Source organism: Misgurnus anguillicaudatus, chromosome 9 (assembly GCF_027580225.2).
Source record: "Misgurnus anguillicaudatus chromosome 9, ASM2758022v2, whole genome shotgun sequence".
In the NCBI taxonomy this organism is placed as follows: domain Eukaryota; kingdom Metazoa; phylum Chordata; class Actinopteri; order Cypriniformes; family Cobitidae; genus Misgurnus; species Misgurnus anguillicaudatus.
In genome coordinates, this window is record NC_073345.2 from 23,760,460 (window position 1) to 23,788,008 (window position 27,549).

Genomic DNA, 27,549 nt, shown 5'->3' on the forward strand with positions numbered 1-27,549 from the left:
TGCAATAAGCTTTCCTGCTTACTCAGGGGATTCAATTGAATTTGACTCACAAACCTTTAAAATAAACTTACACTGGTTAAATTTAGCTCTTCAAAACACTGAGGTGTGAACTGAACTTACCAAAAGCCGAAATAAACAATCTTTTGTCGTTTTTACATAAAGCGGACATGAAGGCAGTCCTATCCGAAAATTATACATATAAACATATAAAAGTTTACAGTATAACAGAGGTTTAAAGTTTATAATCTGTTGTGAGATTGTGAAAACCCAAATCTAGAAGTTGGAAGCATATTCTTTAGCTGATAAAACATATGGGGAGCAGAGGTCAGGGTCTAAGGTTCACAGTCCAAAACTCCCCTTATAGATAAAACACTTCAACCATCGGGGGCTGAAAACTCACAAATAATTAACATGGATTTGATGCATGGCTATCATAAACAACTGCTTCAGAGCTCTATTTTTGCGCTAACTAGTTCGTTTTGAGGTTGAATATAAGATGATAATATTGCTAACAGAGGTTTGTTGTTTTTTGGGACAACTGTAATGTCATATAAACACATTTTTGATAGAGGTACGTTTATTTTAGGAAATGCAGAAGTAATTCAAGTTAGATACGCAAGATCGAGGCTGCGTCCGAAAACTCTAAATTGCTGCCTTCTGAGGCAGCATTCCAAGGCAGGAAGGCATCAAGGCATGTCCGTATCCAATGTTAGGTTTACGTCCTGACTCTAGAGATCGCGTCCCACAATTCTATGCGTGTGCGCATGGGGAATATGATTGGTTGACTTCGAAAAAATAAAACGGCGGCCAAGAAAGTGGCTGGAGCACAAATTTAGTGTAAATAAATGTATATTTTCACTTTTACACCTTTTAAAGGTGCAGTGTGTAAATTTGCGGCATCTAGTGGTGAGGTTGCGCATCGCACCCAACGGCTCAGTCCACTGCTCACCCCTTGCTTTTGAAACAAATAGAGAAGCTACGTTAGCCGCCACCAGACAAGTCTGAGACATTTAGTAAAAAAGTTTGTCCGTTAAGGGCTTCTGTAGAAACATGGTGGCACAAAATGGCGACTTCCATGTAAGAGAACCCTCTTGGTATGTAGATAAAAACATTTAATTCTAAGGTAATAAAAACATAATGGTGCATTATGAAATGTCTTTATACACCCCTGATCATATAGTTTTGTATAATATTTTGCATTTATGTCAGGAGATCCTTCTAAAAATTACACACTGCACCTTTAATTGCATTTCTTGCGAGAAATTAGTATTGTAGTTTTCAAATATGTGATTAGTTATCACAAAGGCACTCTCTGTTTTTATTTCAAACACGCTGCCTTACTGTGTCCGAAAGCGTTTCTCTGAGCTGTCTTCATGCATCCGAAGTCATTGCTTTATGAGACAGCGAGGCAACAAGTCAGCCGCCTACGTTTTCGGATGCAGCCCTTGTGTCTACCTCACATCCGCCATCATGTTGGTCATGAAACAATCTGGCAACGGACATCAACACAAACTCTGCAGAAATACAGCCCTTAATATGCTGGTTTTAGACGTAAACATTAGAAGCGAAAAAGCAGAAGCGCTATGCCCTTAAGTCACTAACTTTCCCTATAAAACTTACCCAGTAAAAATGACAGCTGCAACTCGCTCACAAAAGGGGGCAAAAGCATCCGGCACGAAACCTAAAACTGGCCTGCCGTAAAAAACAACTTGTATGGGTTTTAGAGGTAAACAATCCACACAGTCCCCCAATCAAAGCCCCTCTAAAACTTACCCACGCCTAGCACTAGCTTTGTTCCTGAATTACGACCGACAGAGGTATGCACCCCCCCCAAACCATGAATGTCACTTTCCCATCAAAGAAGACCATGAACTTCAATGATGGGATGGAGGAAACCTCACCTCCTGTCACTCAAAAGCACCTCCTCACCCCCAAGCAGCAAATAACACAGAGTCCGGGCCAAGTTTAGATACAAACCTTGCTACAATAAAACATAACCAAACAAAGAATTGTATATGGACATCTTATCTGCTTATAAAAGTGGTCCTTTTAATGATCTATTGCTAAACAGGGAGCAATATCACAAAGCATGATGACTCCTTATTGTGTATCCAGAAATATATCTGATGCAATACATGCTTTAGTCTGCAGTACTTCTATTTGAAATTTTCATAAAGGCTTCATTAATTCTATGTGGGTAAAAATAGACAAATATGAGGTATTTAGCACCTGTGATGAGGGCTTAAAAAATAACTAATAAACCCGACCTTTTCCGCACATTGCACAACGAACGAAAAACATCAAGCGTTGTAATCTGAAACTGTGCTCAATTACCTCCACAAAGCATCTGTAAATGTAAGCAATCATTCTTGTTTAAATGATTATCTGTCTGAATTTAGCAGGCCAGGGCAGGAGGATGATCTTCAGTGTCTCTGTATCACAACCCTGAACATACAGCCGGAAATAACATTGCGCTAACAAGCAGCCACATGTTTTGCATTTTCATTAGGTTGATGATCTCTCTCTTTTTAAATAAACAATAAAATGCTTTGTAAAAATAACAAATCAAAAACACAACCCACAAATGCCATTTTAAAAATTTCCCTAAACTCTTTTATGGGCGTTACAACCAAAACTCTTCTCTTGGATAATAAGTGCTGTGTTAAATTCCTTACGGTTAATGAAATATATATGATCATTTTACTGGCGCCTAACAAACTGCAAGGTGCTGGATTAAAGTTTTACAATCAATTAATTATAAATGATCAAAGCTGCAGTTTAACAACAGAAATTACACAACCAAATCAAACCAAACGCCTTTCTGACCACAAATAAAACAGCCTATATCCACATTACACAAGAGTCAAGTCTAATTTTAACCATTTGCAAACTTAACGTATAGATGTGTTAATTTTAAAGCCACAGAACCACATAAAAAGCACATTTCCCGGTATAAAACCCAAACACACTCTAACAGAAAGTCTATTATGCAGCTTGTGGCTTTTCTGATGGTTTGCTGGGAATATGTGCTTTTAACCGGGGGGTTTCGGGAAACCCGGCATTCCTGCTGTCTCTCATCTCAGTGAACCGATGGGGTGATGATGTATGTCAAGGTGTAACACGAGTCTTGCATAAAAGAGCTACAGACACAATAACAGTCCTAAGTGAATATGCAGAACATGCCGGTTAGGCAACCAAACTTACAGTAGCTTATGTGTGAGTGTGATGTGAATTAATCTTGTGTGACTAGTGAACGTTTCTTCATGCATGGCAAGCCCATACTGTACATCAGAGTAATGTGTATCATTTATTTGAGAACGTATACATTTACGAAAACCACGCATGGGTAACTTAAGAAGGAAGCGGCCTATAGCATATATTAAAAGAAAATTGTGCTTATTAATTATTTTGATACATATACCATATCATGTAAATCTCAAGGAGGTTATTTGTCTATTTTGGGCATCGCACACCGATATCGCATTATCTCTACTGCAGCAAATTGCCCAATGATTTCATAATCACACAGTGACCGTTGGAATTCAAATTGCCCTTCGCTGAGTTCATGACTACTGCATACTATTGTCATTTAATAAAGATACTTCTTAACTCATTTTATTGATTTATTTATTACTATGGAATATTATAGCTCGCGTACGCCACTCAAAACTAATGCAAACCACACCTACATTTCGCCTAAGCCGTCGATTTATATATGTATTTTTACAGCGCAGAGTTTGTTGACACAAAGTGATTTTGTTATTAAAACTAACCATCTAAAAATACATCGCAAAGAATCGCCGCTTTCTCTTCAATGATTAATGTCACTTTCTTTACTCTTCGCAGAAAACGCGAAAGTTTTTCCGAAGTTCACAGACTATCAGCTTTACTGATATCTACCAAAACGCTGCACACAGCGTTATACAGACCAAAGTGCATCAAAAATCAGTACATATTGATATTACTGCGTGTCAAATGAACATGCAAAATAAACAGATTTGATTTTTTACTTCCATTTGGATTGGCGCGTTTGATTAATTCATTCCAATCTATTACGCTTTCAACCGGCGCGATCAAAATGACATTTTTCGCGTAACTTGTGCGTTTACAAATTAACTAAAATCTCTTCAGTCAACACTAGCCTGCATTTGCAATGAAGTCATATTGACATATGGATCCACGCGTTCATGCACGACCGTGCGTGTTACGACACTCCGACGTCGCAAAACACGATTTACTACAGTATAAATATATATATCATGCTTTTGCAGAAGTGAAAAACATACAACAAGTATGCTCGAGCGTGAATGAGATGTCATCTCTCGGAGCGCGTGCCACTACTCGGCGAACCTGCACTGAAACTATAGCGCCCAACTTTTGCGTTTACCTCAAGTTTGATTTTAAATAACTGTCTTCAACCATATCATTGATTTGACTAATGAACACGGTCGATTATGAACTGATTTCAGTTCGCTACGAAACACTTAATGCAAAGACTTCAGTCGTATCTCCGCAATGTGTGCGATCTGAGGCAATTTTCGTGCTAGTTATTTGGTTAGCGTTTCTGTTTACTCACGCAAGTACAGAACCTACAAACATTGAACTCTTCCACATCCTGCCAAACTTCAAGGGGTATGAAATAAACAAATTTGAGTTTAGAGGTAACGTTAAACTTACCCAATGACAAGAAAGGTTTGGTTTCCATGTCTGATGGGTTAGCTCATGCCAGCTGACACGCGCGCGTTATAAGCTCTTCTCTGATGACAGTACGAGACGGATCCACGCGGTAAAAGTGACAAGTCTTGAAAAGCTTTTGCGGTAGTGTAAAATGTTCACTTTATGGCACTACTTGTGTGCGTTCACGCTTCTCCTCGGCTGTGTGTACAACTCTCCAGTCCACACTACTGCAAAGGGACCCAGTGAAGGGGACTCCCACTGACGCACACACAGGCGCATTTGGCAGCGACGCGCGTGAGGGGAACATTAACCCCTCCTCAGCCGCAATGCCAACAACCATTAAAACACTTCAGATAAAGATTTTTTTAAACTATTATTTATTTAATCATATTTATTACTTGTATTTATTTATTTAATTAAATAAAAGCATGCTGAAAACAAACAGCCTTCAAAGTGTGCTAGTAATTAATTATCAATCTAGTACCTGTGTACTAATTATATACTATATTAAACACTAAGTAGTGAGAGTTGTATTTTTACATTTACGCATTTGGCAGATTTATAGTGCATTTAATCACTACATTTATTTCCATATTTGTTACCTTGGCTGGGAATCAAACCCACAACCTTTGCAGTGCTGCTAACCCAATGATCTACCAATTGAGCTACATCCACTGTACACTCTAAAAAAAGTGTTCATTTTTTTTTACAAATTTTTTGTGTTATGCTTTTAACACATTATGTGTCATTTTGTGTTATGTTAGTGTTAAAATAAAACAATGTTTCAATACACTGCCAAAAATGATGTGTTTATTATTTTATTATTTTTTAAGTTGTGTTAAAAACAGTGATGGGAGTAACACGTTACAAATAATTATGTTACTGTAATTCCACCACTTTTAGCGGTAATAAACATGTAACAAAGTATTTTTTTTTAAATCAAGTAACGCAGTTACAATTAGTGAAATTTAAATGAGTTGGTTACTCGCGTTACTCTATTTTGTGAAAAATGAACACTTTCAGACAAGACATTTCTGATCTAACGTCGCAGGACCATAGGGGGCGGCACAATGAATAATAACACAGAAGGTGTGTTAGTTCAGGGACAACAATGTGTCACTTTCTGTGTTATTATTCATTGTACCGTCCCCCATGGTCCTGCGACGTTAGATTAGAAATGTCTTGTTCCGCTAAAAGTAGTGGTATTACAGTAACAGAATTAATTGTAACGCTTTACTCCCATCACTGTTTTTAACACAACTTGTGTTGTCCCTTTCATTTATTTTAACATGAAATAACGCATTAAATGGCATGACACACACAATGAACACATCATTTTTTGCAGAGTAATAACACTGGGACAACGCATTTTGGTGTTGTTTTTAAAGAGCACCAATGGTCCGATTCACAATTTTAAGTTTCCTATTTTTGTGTAGGTGTGTATTAGTACATGGTAACAATATGCAAAAGGTACATTCCCCAAAGTAAACGATAACGCGAGTTATCATCTCAACGTAAATCTTTTTTCTTGGAACTACACCAACTTTCTGGGATTGGTGATGTAGTAAAGACCGACATTATCATAATTCCTCCGGCTTCGGAGTCACAGCGTGTAAGTTAACTCCTGTTAGCATTGCACTGTGCGCAAATCCAATACAGTCTCCTGAGGTTGCGTATAAATAGCACGAAGTGTAAAACTCGTGCAATACATACGCCAAATTCCACTTTGGCGTGCATATGATACGCAAGTCCTTCCCATTCACTTAAACGGGGCATCTTTTTTTGTCGTTTTATTTATTGGTTTCTCAATTTTTTCTGTTTTTTAAACCATTTTCGCTTGGGTTTAGGGTTAGATTTTAGATGAGCTTAATAAGGTTATTTAATATACAGGTTTCTCAATGTTTTTGTCCATATTTAAGCCATGGTCGCTTGGAGTTGGGGTTAGAGTTGGGGTTTGGGTTAGGATGTCATTTTTATATAACAAAAAGTTGTTCTAACCTTAAACCCATGCGAAAATGGTAAAAAAATAGCAAAAAAATTGAGAAACCAATAAATAAAACGACAAAAAAAGATGCCCCGTTTAAGTGAATGGGAAGGACTTGCGTATCATATGCACGCCAAAGTGGAATTTGGCGTATGTATTGCACGAGTTTTACACATCGTGCTATTTATACGCATTTTCAGGAGACTGGGCTGGCAAATCTTTCAAACATGGTAAAGAGCCTAACATTTCCAGCTGACGTCAGAGGTATTCAGACCAATCACAATCACACATTCAGACCAGTAGATTAGCTGGCCAATCATGGACACAGAGCGTTTCAAATCCATGTGTTTCAGGAAGAAAGTGAAATCTGGAGCTACAAAAATGTACGGTATGTGGAAAATAATGTGCTTTTTTTTAAATAAACCATGCGAACACATTGTATTGTACCAAATACACATAATAACATTGTTTTTTAGCAACAAAATAGGTGCTCTTTAACACATCCGTTCTAAGAGTCTATCTATAATGTAATTTGATTACCCATATATGAGGTTTGTTCAAAAAGTCACCTTTAAATGAAATATTTTCATGATACATGCAAATTCTGTTCATTTTTACATCTGGGTGGTTTACATTTACATTTCGGCTGACGCCTTTATCCAGTAACTTACCCTACATTCAAGGTATACATTTTTAGCCCTATGTGCATTCCCTGTGAATTGAACCTATGACCTTTGCATTGCTAACACAGTACCAATTAAGCAATCAATTGAGCATTCTGTACCAATGCTTATTCTGTGTGTCTATATGGGAGATTTATTAGCAGCTCGGAATACTTAGATACATATGGAAATATATGGAAACAAGCCATGGATACTGTACATACATGTTCCTTTTTTTATACCTAAAAAAATGTTTTTACCTGAGGATTAAAGTCTGTGATGAAACAAAGCATATAACCAAGCATTCAAAGTACCCGTGCAATATCTGCCTAAATAATAAATAAATGGATTTATTGCAGATGGACTGGATTTGGCTACTGTGGAACAGGCCCTGCAGTCAGTTTCTACAGCAGCATGCGGCACTACAGAATCCATATTAGCTTTGAGAACTAGGTCACTTCTCCAATATTACACCCTGGTCAATTGGGTAGTACCGTCATGCAGCTTTATCGTTATTTCACACGCCTGTCTTAGCTTTCTGCAGATCTGTCTGCTATGCCTGACGCACATTTAGAAGAGGCTTTAGGTGATCTATATGAGAATGTTTAGAAGCTCGAGTAACCGTGAGCTTAGGAGAGATGTTGGCGGCAGTCCAAAAACGGAATACTTTGGAGACACTGCAAAAGTTTTTATTCAAAGCTCTTTCGCTCTGTTTGTGCAGATAAATATATATACATGCAGTCCTAGAGCCATCCTGGGGGCCTGTGAAAAACACTGCATCGTTCTCTGAGCGTTTGAAGGTGTTCACTGCAGTTCGGCTGAGGGAATGATTCATAATTAATGCAGCGCGGTGCGCATTAGAGATCAAAGCCGTTTGTCTACGCTATGCAATAAACCCAACGCAGGCGTGACTGGGCTCCAATGACTGTGTGGAGATGTGACGGACACTGTGAAAAGGGAGTGTGCTTTTCTTATACCCTTCAGGTTGCCTTTGGGTGTCATGCATACTCAAAACTTCCCCACTGGGTAGCCCAACTGTATGCTGTGGATTTCACCATTTGAAGAGAGATGCATGTAGTTTAGGAGTTGTACACACAGAAACAATCTATATTAGAAAAGAGCAATGTGGTATGTGGTCGCACAACGTACAAATGATGCATGTTTGTGTTAGCGTCTGTGTTGATGTATGTTAAAGGTACGTGGCATGCAAGCTTGTGTGCACCAGCTGAACCTATAAATCAATGATGGGGTGAAGAAATAATCCATGAGCCGTGTCACACAAAAATGTGGAGGTGCATGTGGTCTATACATGTCCTGTACATACAAATGAGTACATTGATCTAAAACAAAATGATGTGGGAAAGAGTTTAGATGTGTTTATTATCAAAAGAATGGTTGCCTTCCTGTTTTACGGTTTCCTATGGGGACACAGCAGAGGGTTGTTTATGGAGGTAATTTTGCATAATACTATACTAGAAATAGCACAAGGAATGCCAAAAATCCTTGACCCTGGTTCGATTCCTAGCTCGAGGTCCTGTGCCAGTCTTGTTCCCTCTTCTTCACCTAATACTTCCTACTACTGTGAAAGTATAGACGTTCCACCGTTGTCACGTTTATGCACCTGGCCCAAAGTTAACTTCCGGTTTGTGTTTGTTTATTGGTCTGGCTATTGGCTAAAAACTGACCTCTGTAATACCTTGTCGCAAAATAAAAATGTTTCGGTTTCCCAAAGACGAGGAGAGACAGTGAGCATGGATCACCACTGTGCAAAGAGAGTTTTGACAGGCAGGCAAGAATTCAAGGATCTTTAGCTAACACTGTATACATTATTTTTACACATTGAACGTTAGAGAAATAAATAATATATAGGGGAGAGTGGGGCACAACGCTTTCTGGTTTTGGCTCAATCATTCAAAAAATATTTGAGTTTGATTAATTATATTTTTACACAAGCAAGGCACACATCTCTGCTACAAATTAACATTTGAAGTTTGTTTCTAGTACTTACCATTCTTGGATAATTACACCAAACTTGACAAAAGTGCAAACGTTACAACTTACCCCATAGGTGGGGTTCATTGTAAAAGGCAGGGGTTAGTTGTAACACTTTCTTAAAATTAAGTTTGCAGGCAAATATTTTGATACTATTTTGTCTATATACAGTAATTGAAGTGGATATTGTTTATATATCTCTATAATAGACAGGTATCCATGCTGTGTTCATTCATCCAGCCCTTTTCCAACTATAGTTCAATTATAAATGGATACAAAAGTCTAAATATGTGAGAAAAAGCAGCACAATTATGACAAATTTTTTTTTTAAATGTGACCCATTCTGTAATAACCATACTACAGTTTCAAAATCAAATTTTGAAATAATGAACATCAAAGTCTGATTTTAGCCATTCATTTCATTATGATTTCAATCTTTGACGTGACCTTATTCAATCAATGTTAAAGATATGAACAAAAATTAATTTGACACACAATTTTTGATAAGACAGGCACATTTATTTTTTTGGCAGCCATCAATCATTCGTGTGTAGCTTATTTAAAACAAAAGGCGAGAATTACGCTAACGTTAGCAATTTTCATATCGTAAGTGCTGGGGGGTTAGTTGTAACACAGCTTTACAATTAACCCCGCAGGGTCAAAATATTTTCAAGACCACCAAAAAAGTTGCTAAAAGCTGCAGACATATTTCAAAACGATGCTATGTTTTAGTCAATAAGACACTGATTAATATGACATAGCATTGGATTTGGTCAGTGTTGTGCCTGAACGAGTTCATTGAACGAAAGTTCATGAACTAGTTCATATTTTGGGCGAACGTGAACTGAACGTACTGTATTACTGCCTGATGAACGCAAGGTGAACTCGTTCATTCTGGGGCTTGTGAACGGCACGTTCTCTCAGTTTAACGTCGTTCAGTAGGGTGCCAGATTTCTATAGAGTCTTCCGGGTGAAAACCCGTATAAAACACACTGTAAACAGGCCTAAATGTGTAGCGGAAAAAACCACCCAATCTGGCAACACTGCCACCAGGCTGCATACGTCATCAAAACAACACTGACTGGACGCTGCTATCCAAATCACTGCCGCGCCACTCGCATAGTTTAACATTAAATAATATCATATTTGACCTAAATCGTTAACGATTAACAAAGGCTGCTTACGCATATTCTGGATCTTGAAATAGACTTTGACTGAGCTCACGCTATTTAACGTGCACGTGCGGTGTGCAATACCTGCGAGTTGTCATACACGCAACGCCTCGCAGCGCTTCTCGCCCGGAAAACCCCCTTGAAGCACCGGCTAGCCTTTCAAGGTATGTACAAGCAAATACAAAAATTAAAAGACAGTCAATGCTCATAAACCCTGGTTGGATAAGGGTTTAAAGTTGGATATGAAGATGAAATCTGATGCATTTAGCTTCAGTGTTAAAACTGTTAAAATAATTGATGTCTGTGGTTCTATATGGGCTATAATGGCAATATTTTTTTTTTTTAATAATATGGGGAAAAAGAACTATAAATTAGTTCATTTTTGGAACTGTGAACTAGTTCAAAATTTGGAAATATGAACTATGAACTGAACTAGTTCATTTTAAAATTTGTGAACTGTGAACTGAACTAGTTCATGTAGAAAGTGAACTTTCCCAACACTGGATTTGGTATCTTAAACACCCAACCTAGAAACCGAAAAAACATACGATGAAAAAATTTACTTATAGTACATGCATGCCACCAAAAAACTAGTTTTTCAATAACTCTCTGGAAAAACATTATACATTTTCAATAATTTGCGGGATTAACATTAAAGGAACCGTATGTAGGATTGTGGCCAAAACTGGTATTGCAATCACAAAACTGGTGGCCAATACACAAAATGACATAAACATCAGTTGAGGGCTGCAACTTTTTAAATGACAATATTCTGGCCAGACCACTGTTGTCAGTGATATAAGTATTTGAAATGAAAATAATTTCTTAATGTGTAGTGACATATCAGGGCCATTTTATGATTAATTGATATAAATATCTTACATACTGTTCCTTTTACCTAGGGTTTGGCAAATTTACCTAATTTTTTTACATCCCAATGTTGACAGTTATGCTAAAAGACGTCCCTGGCTGACTGTGAACAGCAACCATAGACTGTAAAAAATATGGACGTGGTGTCCGTGATGTCACCCATAGGTTTCTGAAGATCGTTTTTGAAGCCAACAGTAGATAGAGCCTGACAGTCGCCATCTTAGCTGCGCGTCACCACGCATCACTGGCGGATATCTGAAAATGTGTAAAGAGGCGGGACGTGGCTGAAGCTGGTTGCTAAAACCACCCCCGCCTAGCTCAACTCTAGTGACAGCAGTGGCTGTTCAACCGTCACTCAAGTGGCCACGCCCTTAATTATTCCGAATTTTAAGGCTTAATATAATTCATTTAGAGGAGTTACAAAAAATGCACCCCCCTCACAGTAGTTATGAAGCGCAAAATTAGCTATATAGACCAAAAACTATTTTTGTACCAGGAGGTAAACATATTTTTTCTGCTCTAAAGTTGGGCATTTTAACATGGGGCTCTAGGGGAATTGACTCCCTTTTGGAGCCAGCCCCTAGCGGCCAGTCGATGAATTGCAGTTTAAGTCACTTCCGTATAGACCCCTTCAAGGTTTGTAAACATTGAATGACTATCGGGTGCGCGCGCAGCACGGGGTCGAACTGTTCATACCATTTAGGCTTTATAATTTAATCTAACAGTGCTGAAAAATGATGACTTACCTCAAATGAAGTGAGCACTACAAACACAAGCCTCTTTGATCTTTGCATTGTCCCAGTCTGCACGTTAATTGCTTGCAGACGCAGATGTTGTATTTTTTTGTTTTTGAGATTCTGCATGACTCGCGAAAACTTAACGGAAGACCTGGTGCGATTTTCACAGCCCACGACGTAAGTAGGCATGTTTGACGATACCGAATAATACGCAACTGAATCTGCTGTAATGACTTTTCTGACCCCGACATGCGCAGTGGGAACAGCCTGTGACGTGAACCGTGAAGGGGTCTATTGGCTTCATCAGAGAGATCGTAAAGGGCGATTTATAGTCGTGCGTAGGTTCTACGCCGTAAGCTATCCTATGCCTGTGCGTAGCTCTGCGTAGCCTGACGCGCACCTTTCAAAATTTTTAACAGCGCGTCAGTTCTACGCGGACCGCAAGTGCTGTGATTGGTCCACCAAAACCCCCCCTGTCAGGTAAAAAAAACGGCATCATAGGTATTTCCGTTTGCGACGGTGAAAACAAAGAATGGCCAAGTTGAGGAGTGATTTAACTCAAACTGCAACAAAAGTCGCTGTTTATTTACATCCATCATTGCTGGTCTTCTCAAATTATACACAACAAGTTGCTGTTTCTTCTTCGTTTGTGGCTTAACTTGCAAAGCTTCTTCTTCTTTGGGGTTCGCGCTGCTACTGTGGTTACACGCGTGGTTACTGCCTACCAGCGGCCAGCGCACGTGTTTGCACGTCGACACGGACGACGACGCAAAAGTATAAATGAAAACCGACGCTGAACCTACGCCGTCGCGGCTATGCCGTAGGACCTACGCACGACTATAACGAGCCCTTAAGGTTGGCCCTAAACAGCAACATGTTTCACATATGTTTACATTGCTGGGGTTGTTGCTAAGGATGCTGCGTAGTGATACACTGAATCACTTGGGAGCAGAACTGGAACTGCTCGTTTGAAAACAGAACATTTTGTTAACTTACTGAATAAACAAACAAATTGCACCGCTCTCCTCTATAAGCGTTAAACTATTTTCCTAAAATGCAGTATTACTGTCTATCCCTGTGCCGATCTGTGATGTATGACTGACCACTCAAGAGGTCTTCTGGCCTTCTGATTATAGTGTGTAAGCACTCTGCCGCGGTTCAGATGGATGTTTAGCCCAAGGCTCATACTCTGTAATCTAAGACAGACACAACACACTCTTTTAAATGCCTCAATCAGCCGCTCTCTCATCTGCCCGCGAGACCTGGCTATTTAATCCCTTTCTTTGGCCTTGATAAATGGCTCCTTGACCTCTGACCTTCACACATATAAATCTCGAAAGGGTGTTTTGGGTCTCTTAGGGTTTCTCACTTCAAGACCAATTCTCTCTGACTGTCTTCATGTGCAAGTGTTTATAGCGGGGCATCTCTATTTGATTCTTCGCGTTTGAATAATGTGTCCACGCCTCGGGGGGAACATCAGCGTGACGACCTCCGTCGCGGTAACAGTGACAGTTTCTCTTTCAGTTCTCAAAAGTGGTGATAAATGGAACACGGCCTTTTTGGTCACCATTGTGCTCGGAGAGTTTACAACACGCTCATCCATAATAGCACTTTGGATTGATGGCCTTCTGGCTTTACTATGGCAACCTTGTTACTTGCACCATGAGATTCATATGGTAAAAATAAATCGTTTATATTTTATTTTGTTCTTCATTGTATATATTGCCAAAGTTAAGATATACTCTAAAACAGTATATGGGTAAAATATCGACTGGGTAAAATATCGACAAACCCAACTGTTGGGTTAACTGTAGGTAAACCTATAATATGGACATTTTCTAGGTTAATTTAAAGAGCACCTATTGTCTCATTTTTAAATTTCCTTTGGTGAGTAACTGTGCTTTCACAACCCCAACGGCGAGAGCGTCAATAAAAGCTCTGGCTGCCCTACTAAAGACGCTATAGAAAAGGTATAGTGGACGCTCAAATGCATTCTCTGGAATCCTCTCAAGTGGAGGTTTCCGCCTTCCGATTGGTTGCCGCCGAACGTTTCTGCCTTCCGATTGGTTGCCGCCGAACTGCATCATAGCTCATTACCATAAAGTTGAGCTGATTTCAACTCTCCTTGACGCACACACCATACATGACGCGCCTCGGTGCTGCTCAATGGGGCACGCGGCCGGCTCTCATTGGAAATGAATGACTTCCGGCTACTTTGACGCTCTCGTCGGTGGCGGTGTAAAGGCACAGTTAGTGTGTATTAGTACATGTTAACAATATGCAAAAGGTACATACCCCAAAGTAAACGATGATGCAAGTTATCGTCTCCAACGTAAATCTCTTTTCTTGGACTACAACAAACATACGGTTTGTAGGCACTACTTGGGATTGGTGATGTAGACAAGACCGACATTATCATAATTCCTCCCGACTCACAGCCTGTAAGTTAACTCCTGATAGCATTGCATTGTGAGCGAATTTTTCAAACATGGTAAGGAGCGTCACATTTCCGACTGACTTCAGAGGTTTTCAGGCCAATCACAATGTACAGATTAGCTGGCCAATCAGAGTGAAATCTGGAGCTACAAAAATGTACGGTATGTGGAAAATAATAAAATACACAAAATAATGTCGTTTTTAGCAATGAAATAGGTGCTCTTTAAACTACAAGTTGGGTTTGTCAACTAAGCAGTCATTAACATCAAACCAGAAATGTGTTTCTTGTAAATCATATTACACTATATAGTGGTTACATTACTACACTTTACGCATTTCACAAATACAACTTACAGTGCATTTGAGGTTTCCATTTTATCAGTATTTTTGTTGCCTAGGCTTCAAACCCATGACCATGTTACCATACCATGCTCTACCCACTGAGCTACATGAACAGACCCTTTCCAAACTCCCCTAAACCCTGCCCAAAATACATTATGAGATACAGTACCCCTCAATGTATATTAATGATGTAAAGAACCAGAGTAAAATATTGGATTATAATTCTCATTTCTTTTCTTTACCCCACCTTACTAATCATAAAACCTAATTCCAGATATAGAGAAATTCTTGATCAAATGGAGAGTTAGACCAGTGGTTCTCAAACTGGGGGCCGGGGCCCCCAGGGGGGCCGCGAGATGGTGCCAGGGGGGCCCCAGTTTTATGACATTTTATAAAATACATTCATTTATCATGAATTCTGTGTAATTAAACCTAAAAAATAATAAGCCAACTAACCAACAGCGCTACTAGGTATAATTTTATATGTTTTGTTTAATTAAAATATTACATTTTAGAACTATTTTGTCATAAATTTTCTTTCGGGGGGCCACGAAAGAATGCACCGTACACAAGGGGGGCCGCATGCTAAAAAAGTTTGAGAACCACTGAGTTAGACTATCCGTCCTATACTGTATGTGTAAAATGCTTTCTGATGCTTATACAAAAACCACACAAAATTATATAGGGTAAAGAATATGCTCTATAAAATAGATGCCAAAAACTGGACCCTTCTCCATTTCCTGCCTGAGGCATCTTCATTGGTCAGCAACAAAGCAGTGTGGGTCAAATTCTTCACATATAGAGGTCAGAGTGATTTCTGAAGACACTGCAAACCCGGAGGCTGACTTCCTCCTTAAAGTGTCTATTCATAAAGAATCAGGAACTCAACATTCAGTGGTCCTGAACATTAGGCACAGCCACACCTAAACATTTATGTGTGGGAACTTCTTAGAAAAGCCATACCATCATCCATTTCCAAATGTCACTTAGTTTAATGTCTTGTATCTAATGTAATGACATTCATACATTTTGAAGTGTTGCTTATTTGTCCTGATCACTTTTTATGGCCATACACACTGAGACTGAACAATGAGCCACAGAATATAAATACTTATTTTTATATCTGCTTTTCACATTCTAGAGGTTTGCCATTTGATTACAAACAAAACTAAAATAACTTCCAATTCGTGTTCAGAGGACCAAGAAGCAGATGAGCAGATTTTGCATAAGGGCTTACGACAGTGAAGCAATAACTGTGAAGAAATATCCAGATTGCTCTAATACCACCAAATGTGACAAGACCCGTTTTTGACAGCTTCACTGCGATGGGGGCTTAGATTCAAACTGAAACGGTGGATTGATCTCACGGCCGTGCCGCGGCAATGACAACGCGACGGAAGGCCGTCAAACCGAGAGCAGAAAAGATGAAATGATGGCCCTATAGCTCAATATTTTCATAGGCAATTAGAGTCCACTGCTCTGAGGGCAGTTATCAATATTGAGGCATTACATCACAATCGCTCTGCTTCAGCTTCTGAGGGCTCTACTGCAGGGATTCACTGCAACGCTGGCATACATCAAGCTTTAAATCCCATTACACAGATATTGGCTACATTCAAATTGGCAACATGATGAATATCTGACATCTCGGTTTACTGCAGAGGCAAAGAAATGGGAATCATTTTCTCCTCAGAGTTCAATATTTGCCAACCTGAGAGGATGCCATTTTTTCTCCGAAAAGAAGAAAAGATCACTGGAATGCTAAAAGTGGGGCTGGGATGAAGAATATTTCTGAAATTTAGATATTAGCAGGAAACACATTTCATTCAATCCAAGTTTATTTCTGTAGCGCTTTTCAAACGTGTTTCAAGCAGAGCACAGGAAAATATTCACATTATATGAATAGGATTATTGGAAACTCTTTTCAATTTTTAATGGACAATGTAATTAAATCTTAACATATATACAAACTAAAGAGACCTTAAAGGAATAGTCTACTCATTTTCAATATTAAAATATGTTATTACCTTAAATAAGAATTGTTGATACATCCCTCTATCGTCTGTGCGCGCTGCGACGCTTCGATAGCATTTAGCTTAGCCCCATTCATTCAATGGTACCATTTAGAGATAAAGTTAGAAGTGACCAAACACATCAACGTTTTTCCTATTTAAGACGAGTAGTTATACGAGCAAGTTTGGTGGTACAAAATAAAACGTAGCGCTTTTCTAAGCGGATTTAAAAGAGGAACTATATTTTATGGCGTAATAGCACTTTTGGGAGTACTTCGACTCGCCTGAAAAGTCCGCTCCCCTTCTCCCTCTCATAATGGGAGAGGGAGGGTGTTACTGCGCCGAGTCGAAGTACTCCCAAAAGTGCTATTACGCCATAAAATGTAGCTCCTCTTTTAAATCCGCTTAGAAAAGCGCTACGTTTTATTTTGTACTACCAAACTTGCTCGTATAACTACTCGTCTTAAATAGGAAAAACGTTGATGTGTTTGGTCACTTCTAACTTTATCTCTAAATGGTACCATTGAATGAATGGGGCTAAGCTAAATGCTATCGAAGCGTCACAGCGCGCTCCAGCGCTTACATGCACGCACACAGATGATAGAGGGATGTATCAACAATTCTTAGTTAAGGTAATAACATATTTTAATATTGAAAATGAGTAGACTATTCCTTTAAGAGTATTTCATTATTTGGACAGAATGGAAAAATGAAGAGCTTAGATGCAAAAAAAACCTAAACGCAGCCTCCGTCAAAAATGAGATAATGATATTGGAGAATGCTCTTGGCATGTATATTATGTTTATCAAATACTTCGATTCAAATCCGCTTAATCCCGGCCTCAGGCCATTTAGAAATACCAGTCTGACGCCACAATGATTTTATAGCAAAGTGTGGAAGAAGTGCACAGAAGAAGAATTGGATGAATGATGGCATGTGTACATGTGTACAAGGTTTTTACTCAGTAAAATGAGGTTTATCTAAAAAATTGGGATATTTGAGCCTTTTACCTTTATTTAGAAAGTGTCTGGGAAATTTTTTACAATCATTAAAAAAGGTATAAAGGTGATAATATGGACCATTTTGGTACAGATATGTACCTTTGAGGTCCCAGTATGCATCTTTAAGTCCAAAAGTGTACCTTTTAAAAATGTACTGCCCCAGAGACAACTGTTGTATCTTCTTGTACTGTACCTTTAATTCTGAGAGTGTAGAAGTGGAGATTTTTGCATGTTTTGCAGCGAAAGACAGTCCAATATGTTAAAGTGGACATATCATAAAAATCTGACTTTTCCATGTTTAAGTGCTATAATTGGGTCCCCAGTGCCTCTATCGACCTAGAAAATTTGTAAAAGATCAACCCAGTAACTTTTTTTGTAAACCATACTCTGCAAGCATGTGAAAAATAAGGTCACTGAAAATTGCCTCCCCTTGTGATGTCAGAAGGGGATCATATTAGAATAATATTGCCACTTAAAGGGGACATTTCTTAAGATATTTTTAAGCTGTCAAATAAATCTTTGGTGTCCCCTGAGTAAGTAAGTGAAGTTTTAGCTCAAAATACCCCATAGATAATTTATTATAACGTGTTAAAATTGCCACTTTGTAGGTGTGGGCAAAAATATGGCGTTTTTGGGGTGTGTCCTTTTAAATGCAAATGAGTTGATTTCTGCACTAAATGGCAGTGTCATGGTTGGATAGTGCAGATTAAGGGGTGGTATTTCTCCTTCTGACGTCACAAGGGGAGCCAAATTTCAATTACCTATTTTTTCACAAGATTGCAGAGAATGGTTTACCAAAACTAAGTTACTGGGTTGTTATTTTTCACACTTTCTATGTTGATAGAAGCACTGGGGACCCAATTATAGCACTTAAACATGGAAAAAATCAGATTTTCATGATATGTCCCCTTTAATCTGCACTATCCAACCACTGAGTGCAGAGATTAAGAGAGAGAAAATAATTGACAGCACAATTGAGTTTTAATTTCAACAAACCACATCATGGTGATCAGTGTTTGCATCAGCTCATTTGCATTTTAAGGGACACACCCACGCCTACAAAGTGGCTATTTTAACACGCTATAATAAATTCTCTATGGTATTTTAAACACTTCACATTAGTACTCTGGGAAAACCAAATATTTATTTTACATCTTAAAAAGTTTTGTGAAATGTCCCCTTTAAATACCAATGAAATGACTGTAAAAATAATGAATGTCAATTATTAACTAAAATAAATGTTTCTTTGCCATTAAAGTGGAATTACTGAACCTAAATATAAGAGCTTGATAAAAATGCTCATTTATAATAAAACGTGTCAGATGCACAAGGTTTCTTGGTCATATTTAGCATTAAAGACAGAGATTCTGTTTAACTCTTTACCAGGAGAAACACACGTGTTTTCCTGAATGATTTATTTTTGTTTCTTCTGGGGAAAAGCTGAGCTCTGTTGGACTTCAGCTGGATAAACACAAACCATAGCGAGAGGCGCTCAATGGTCACATCATTTAATCACTATGGGGTTCACTAGAAATGGGCAACCCTCTGCGACAGAGCCGGAGGGGGATGATATGATGAAATGATTCTGAACAAAATTTTCCTCATGAAAGTGGTCTATTGCAAATAAATCTTGGTTTACAGCATCTTTGATTTAGATGACCAAAGAAAGAAACGATAAATTAATTCCCATCACTTTGCTGCAAATGTAACTATGCACTTGCACAGCCACTGAAAAGCATAAAACTATCAAGTTTGAAAGGGTCCCAGGCCCCAAGAATTTTACAAACACTACTGTACTGTAAGTGTACTGAACAGATGAGTCTGGTTGTTTGTGTATGTCTAAACCACTTTCCTATTATGATTTATAACTCTTCACTCCCTGTTCTCTCTTGTTGAGTCTCTGTGTCTACTTCTGCTGGTCAACCGCCACGGTGAAGGCAGCTGCCATGGCCAAATCTTAAAGCCATAAATCTGGACACTTCCTTTCACTGTCTCCCACTTCAAGGGGAAGCCTGAACTGTTGCAAACACTATTAACCTTCTTCCTCTTCACCCACAAGCCAGTGCACTTCCCCCTCCTGAAAACACCCATGCTGAAACGTTGAGAAAAAACAATAAAACAGTGAAGACTGAAGAGAGAATACTTTTTTAGAAACCCTCCCACAATTTCTTCTCATCAAAATTCTGATCCAAATGCAGTAGGGTGCCAGATAATTTCAGCTCTTATAATCCATTACTAAATACCACAAATGACAGATCGAAGTTACTTAATTCTTTAAGAATTTCAATGTTAGTATACTTTCTTGTATCTACGCTTAATAGGCAAACAACTTTTAGCAAGTGTTCCTATAGAATAGTGTTCATATAGCTCAATTGTTTTGGGCATTGTATTAGCAGCACAGAGGTTGTGCGTTCAATCCCAGGAAACACTTAAACCCCATTCACACAGAAAATACCCGTAAAATTACCAGACAAGCTTCTGTGTGAACGCAAACACGTCCTGTAAATCTTCTGGGATCGTTGCAGGAAAGAGAACCTAGTAAGATATCTGGAAAGCCCTCTGTGTGAACAAGAAGCCGAAACGGGTGTTTTAAATGCATATTAACAATCACGATGCGAAATGTCTGAAAACTGGATCAGAGCAGAGATCAGGGAGCTCGTCAAATATCCACTCTGAAGCTGAGATCATTCACCAGCATAGAACGGCGCGCCACGCGCTCCTTTATAGTCTTATCAAAAACAAAAATGCACGCGAGTGGTTTCTGGAGAGAGAAATAATAAATAATATGCAAACTTCAGACGCTGTGTAGACTACCCAGTCTCACAAGACTTCGTGATATAGTCACGTAATTTTTTTTATTCTTTTTTCGTGATATTATCATGAATTTCCGTGTTTTTTCGTGATTGTATAACGAATTCCTGTTTTCGTGTGATTATCACGTATTGGTTACTCAACTGCTTTTTCCTATTTTTAAACCATTGTCACTTCGGTTTAGGGTTAGATTTGGTGCTTGCATTAGAATGTCACTTTATGAATTGGTTTATACTATTTTTTCAGATTTATTTTTTTAAATGTCGCCTGGCGTTACGGCGCATTCACACGGGGTGTAAGCGTTAACGCTTAACGGAAGGCTTGTCTGAAGCGTGGCCAACAGCCAATCACAGTGGCCGCTACACATACTCCGTTCTTCCATAAACGTAATTGGCTGGCTCTACCTAGGTTATTTGCATAAGGCGATCTGATTGGCTGACGCACGCGTCGCCGCTTGAAAAGTTGAGAAATGTTTAACTTCTGCCGCGAGCAACGGCACTGACGCGGCGCCCACGGATCCAAAATTCAGTTCGGCAACGCATGACGTCACCCATTAAAAGTGAATGGGAAGCATTAACGCTGACGCCCCGTGTGAATGCGCCGTTAGGGTTAGAGTTGGGTTTGGGTAGGAATGTCATTTTATGTAAATCTAACCCTAAAACGAAGCGACAATGGTAAGAAAATAGGAAAAAACAGTTGAGTGTGATAATCACACGAAAACAGGAATTCGTTATACAATCACGAAAAAACGTGGAAATTCGTGATAATATTACGAAAAAAGAATAAAAAAATAACGTGACTATATAACGAAATTTCGTGAGACTGGGCTGGCGTAGAAGATAGTGCAGAACTTTAAACAGGTCACGTGTCTTTCCGGGACCTTGTTGATTCCGGAAAATCATTGGCAGTGTGAATGAACAAAAAAATCAAACGATCCCGGAAAAATCATTTTTATTCATTATTTTCAGGAATGTCTGTATGAAAAGGGCTTTACATTGATAAGTAAACTCCACCAATTTGAGGCGGGACCATCTGTTTGTTTGACCAAAAAAGTGATCTGGAAATAACTTATTTGTTTTACATAATTATTTATGCAAATATGAAAAGGTGCACCAACCGCAGACTGTTTTTAAGTACAAAGAATACTGATTTCAATTTTTTACACAAGTTAACATATTGTACATCGAGGCTGAACATTACGTACTGAATTATAAAACAAGGTTCTAATGTCTTTAAATCTGCCTTTCATTTTTTTACTATATTCTGAAAAGCACATCTCTATAGACTTCTAAAGGCCATATCAAAATGGATGACATTAAACAATGTCCACAAGGCATTGGCCATGAAAATTAGCGTTTCTTCTAAAATGAACGTGTCTTTCTTTACAATGGCAGAGGAAAACTTTTCAAAGACTCTCCATGCACTGAAGACTCCTGGCTGAGTGAAATAACTGTCCCAGAATGCCAATTTGCAGCGTGAGGAGCATATTCGGGGGGTGGGGGGTGTCTGAGAGTATCAGAATAAAGATGTTGTCATTGAAACGCCCAAATGCATCTGTGAAATCTGAGATGAAAGGAAAGCGGGGCTGTCAATCCCTCCATAAACTTGGGCAAGCCCAACCCTCAACCTCTAGCTTTAAGAACAGATCTCATTTGGGCCATTTAGGAATTTATGCACCAGCCAAGGTTTTCTTGGGTAACATCAACATCTTGGCAGCGAATGACCCAACAGATCCGATACAAATCGGATCAAAGTGAAAAGAGCAAATAGCCATTGCATAAAATTGTGATGCTTTATGATGCTGCAAATATCCTCATTGGTAAATCTATTATGGGGGAGGCATATCACTTTAAAATATGTCCATCTTAGATCATAAACTGAGGTTGCCAGTTTATACATTCGATGAATTAAACAGCACAGAGGATTTTCTCTAAAGGCACACTGTGACAGATGGCTTTATAGCTTTTCTACTCAGTGGTTTTGGATCCAAAAGCAAGTACATTACAGCAAATCTGCGTTTTGGAGCACACATAGGGAGTGACATAGTATTATTGAATCTGGGCAGCATGGTCTGTACTGTGATGGGCAATATGGGTAGTTAATGTTACTTAATGTGTATGCAGAGCAAAATAAAGAGAGATTTGTATTAAAATAAGCTTATCATTTTGTGTGTTATTGAGAAATGTGTTTATGAAGCACAGCAATCTATACATGGTTATAGCAAGTTTTCCTTAAAGCATCAACTCATGCCTTATTTTAGGCCAGAAATGACTTGATTTGTCCAGGTAACGTTCAGTCTCCATCACCTTCCCACCTAAAACAACTACGTCATGTTTTTCCCACATTTCCTGGAAAAACAGTCCCGACTTCATCTTTGCCGTCACTGCACCCAATGTTTCCCTCAAGCAAAACTGCATTCGGAGGCGTCTGTGGTCATTACGACTTTAAATGAAAACATAACTAGCGACAGCACCTGTGAATGCGGCTTAATAACCCTAACTGAGCCCGGTGGGACTGCGACCCAGAAACGAAAAGACAAACAAGCTCAAAAATATAAATGACAAGCAGTGAAAGAGACAAAATAAAGCTCCTCATTCAAATCGTATTGAACATGGAGCTTACATCCCGCCACGCTTGTTTAGCAGAAAGGAGCTGAGCTTCTAAAGCGAGTGACAGCGAGATGACTTAATATGACTGATTCCCTCTGTTGTGTTAATGTGATTCAGCTCCGGTTTGCCTGCGATCATAAAAGGATGAGCTGAAACATAAAGGGGGCGTTGAGTTCACTTTCAGCTGATCTCAACCATTTTGGCTGTTGATCAAACAGTCAAAAGTGCAGTTGTGCAATGAGGAGCTGAGGTGAGTGATTCAACATTGAGTGCTTGACAAAAGTTGAATTAATGCATGTTTATGATTCTTTTGCCAAAAGGGGTGTTGTTTTAAAAGCAGTGGCTCAGAGAAGCCATGCTAACAGATGCAGCTTGTCATCTGCATGTTAAAGCAGGTCTGTTAGAAGAGTTTGGCTGATGGTTCGATTGTTAAGAATGATGAGTCCACCTGCTCCCATAGATTCCTGCATCTGTTCAACATTAGCATCTCCTTGGTCTCCAACAGCCTTCTGGAGGACCTTCTTGAGATGTACAGTACACAAGGATCAGCTGAAATATGCATAAACATAAACAAAGGATATCCCTTAAATTCCCAGTTTCTTCCTTACACTCTAAATAATGCTGGGTTATTTGGTCAAAAAGTGATGAACCCAGCACGCTGGGTTGTAATTTACCCATGCTAAATTGTTTTAAGCTAGCCTGGGTTTCCCCATGCTGCCTTGCGTGCAAATTTATTCATGCTGCAAGTCTAGCATGGAAACCATGGACTCATTTTTCCCCTGAAATAGGGAACAATCAGAGAACGGGGAGGGGGCAGCAAGACGATGATGATGTCTATGCGACACACCGAAGCAGTTTTGTTTAGATGATACACAGATGATAGAGGGATGTATCAACAGTTCTTAGTTAAGGTAATAACATATTTTAATATTGAAAATGAGTAGACTATTCCTTTAAGACCAACTAAACAATTGAATTACACTTCAATTATCTTTTTTCTGAAGCTGTTATCTGTCATTTACTGTAGTTTTTATCACGCTGATGTAAATTCAAGTGTTTGTTTTTTAAATTAAGTTTGTTTTTAGTTAGTTATTTAATGCTATAAAAACGGTGTCACGTCATGATTGACAGCTGTGATATGCGCATTCTGCGAGAGCGAGGACGGGGCCTTGCTTTCGCGGCTGTACTTCCTGCTCACTACTGCGCAGGACTGGTCCCGAAATCGCAAACTCATGACCCAAGATGTCAGCGCCATATCGGGACACTGACTGCTTCACTTTTTACCAATTCAAGAGAGCGAACGGGCGTCGTCCATCTTTTTTTTTACAGTCTATGATTAGCTCAGATAATTATCAAACATCTGCTTCAGAGAACAGTTTTCATGCGTTTACATGCAAATCAATAAACCAGCTATAGTACAAAATAATAGTTCAAAAAGCAGACGCCATATCTGTCTTAAACTATCTCTCTTCGTGTCTGCAGAACCTGTAAATATAACATCAGCTTTTATTTTCAAAGTTTTTCTGCCACTTACTTTAGTTGAGCATAGACTTTTACATGTTACTTTGCGCTTACCTCTGCATGTGACGTTTATCTTTCACACACGGAGACATGCGCACATGAACAAAACTGTGAGAAAGCCGGTTAAGGTGTTTACATGCCACGCGAAACCGGGGTAATGAGGAAAAAACTACCTGTGCTGATCAGTTTTTGCTTACGCCGTTTATGGGCTTTCTCCAATAAAAAAACTGTTTTACGCATTTACATGACCCCCCATGTTATCAGTTTATTAAGCATAATCGGCTTAAGACTGTGCATGTAAATGCACTCATTAACATCATTAACCTGCATGAGACTGTTTATTGAATACAAAGAAAGATATTTTTATAAATGATGGTAAGCAGACAGTTGACGGTACCTAATGACTTCCATAGTACGAAAAACAAATCCTATGGATTCAATGGCTAACATCAACTGTGCATCATTTTCAAAATATCTTCTTTTGTGTTCAACAGAATAAAGAAACTCATACAGGTTTAGACCAACATACGGGGGAGTAAATGATAACAACATTTTCATTTTTGGGTGAACTTTACTAATAAGACCAATTTGCATAGAAGGAAGTCAAGTTGGCACTGAACAAAATGGCAATGATATTGGCTGCGTCCAAACCCAAGGTAGTTGGTAGTTATTGCCTCATGAGGCAATAACTTCAGTGGCATGAAGGCAGCTCTGGAAAACGCATTCGGACAGCCTTCATATAGCCTGGCTAACACCTGACCAGTCTAATAGAGAATGAGAGAGGGACTGGGATCCACATGTTAATTTTCTCTTATTTGAGGCACGGTTTACAAATGCCCAGAGTCTTTTATTAGGCGCTACGAAATGTCTATCAAATGCGTCTGTACGTAGCTCATGGCCAATCAGTGTGTTGCATAGACGTCGTCATCGTCTTGCTGCCCCCTCCCCATTCTGTGATTTGTTTCCTATTTCAGGGGCAAAATAGGTCCATAGTTTCTATGCTAGACTTGCAGAGTGAATAAATTTGTGCGCAAGGCAGCATGGGGAAACCCAGGCTAGCCTTCATAGGCAACGTAATGGAATTCTGCTTGATATATAAACAGGGAGCACCTTTGTGATAACTAATCCCATATTTAAAAACTGCAACATCTAATTTCTTGCTAGAAATTCAAAAAAATGTGTAAAAAGTGAAACTATAACACTATTAACACCAAATTTGTCATCCAGACACTTTTTCGGTTGCCATTTTGTTTTTCAAACTCGACCAGGCTCAAACAATTACATTCCCTGTGCGCGCACACACACATATATAGAATTGTGGGACAAAGCAATAGAGGTATCTTCATGCCCTGGAATGCTGTCTCCGAAGGCAGGATTTTAGAGATTTCGGACGCAGCCTTCATCAACAAAACGCAAGTATAATACTAATGTACTGCTGAACTTTACCACATTTAGTGCCGTGTTAAACTTGTTTTATAGATTCTGCATACTTTAACTGCTTAGTGAAATCCTTCCAAACACAACAAAATTTTAAAACGCAGGGCGAAACAATGTTTAACAGACGTCAAAACACAAATCACTGGCAAATTTAAAATGTGTGACAATTGAATTGAAGCCAAATGTCTGCAACATTAAAAATAATGCATGCTCAGATCATTTATAAAAAAAATGCTTGGTGCAGTGTGACTCACTTTACCTTCAGAGACTGGGATAGAGACACTCTCAGCCTTCATGGTTTCGGCGCGTACAGCTGCACTTATGGACAGCGAATGTCTTTTATGTAACCAAGGGCGTATAAGAAATTCTAAAGACTTCAAAAAAGCTGCCAATGATTCTTTTTCCATCACTGCCTGTCTAAGTTCCTTTAACCCCTCCCTTCTAACATATTGTGAATTGGTAGTACTGTTGGCTATCTGATCATCCTTTGGAGGGGCCCCTGTGCCTTATTTCCCCCTCTCTATGTTTATCTGGGGTATACTGTCATTTTATCAGCCTTGTGAAGGAGTCATTGGCAGGCTAACTTCTTAACACTGTGGGTCAGGGGCAGGTCAGCCCTAAGAAACCCCCGGCATCATCATCTGGACGCTAAAGAACCTCCACACACACAAGCTCTTCTGCTCTGTACCCCCTCCCTGCCCAAACCCTGCCCTCTTTGACCCCTCAGCACTGGGGGTAGGATCCGGGGGTCAACCCTCTATTGGGGAGGACACTTGGCTTGCTGCAGGGGGTCAGCTATCCTTTACAAGGAGCCTTGTCATATTCCTGGTGACTAATAGGCAGACGTCACCGACAAGAACTGATGAGCATCCCTGAGGCTGGACTCCACAGAGCACAGCAGCCAATCTAATAAGACCTCTGACTCGCTCAGCGCAGCTTCTCCTCCGTAATGTCATTTTGGGAGTGTGTGCCACTTCTGTCAAGGCTGCAGGTGATTCAATCGCTCTTCCCTTTTGTCGCATAACTCAAGATGGAAGAAAAATCACCCGGGCATTTACATAAACATTCGCTGATAAAAAGGGGCAGGTTGTGTAAGCGCACTTGCTCTCTCGCTGTCTTTGTCTTTTTACATACCTCAGCTCCCACCATGCCCAGCGAAGACTCCCATTACTCAACGTGCTGGATGTATGAACAAAAAAGACACATGGTGAATAGGCAAAACTCCCCTGGTTGAAACATTAACAAGATCGGCGGCCCTGCTGAGGGGGATTTTGTTCTCTCAAAGA

The 27,549-nt window shown here is 39.3% G+C and overlaps 1 protein-coding gene across 2 annotated transcripts in view; it reads right to left on the reverse strand.

Moving 5' to 3' along the window:
* rxraa (retinoid X receptor, alpha a) overlaps positions 1-27,549 on the reverse strand; it is a 203,957-nt gene that overhangs the window by 126,773 nt on the left and 49,635 nt on the right. The window lies entirely within an intron of this gene.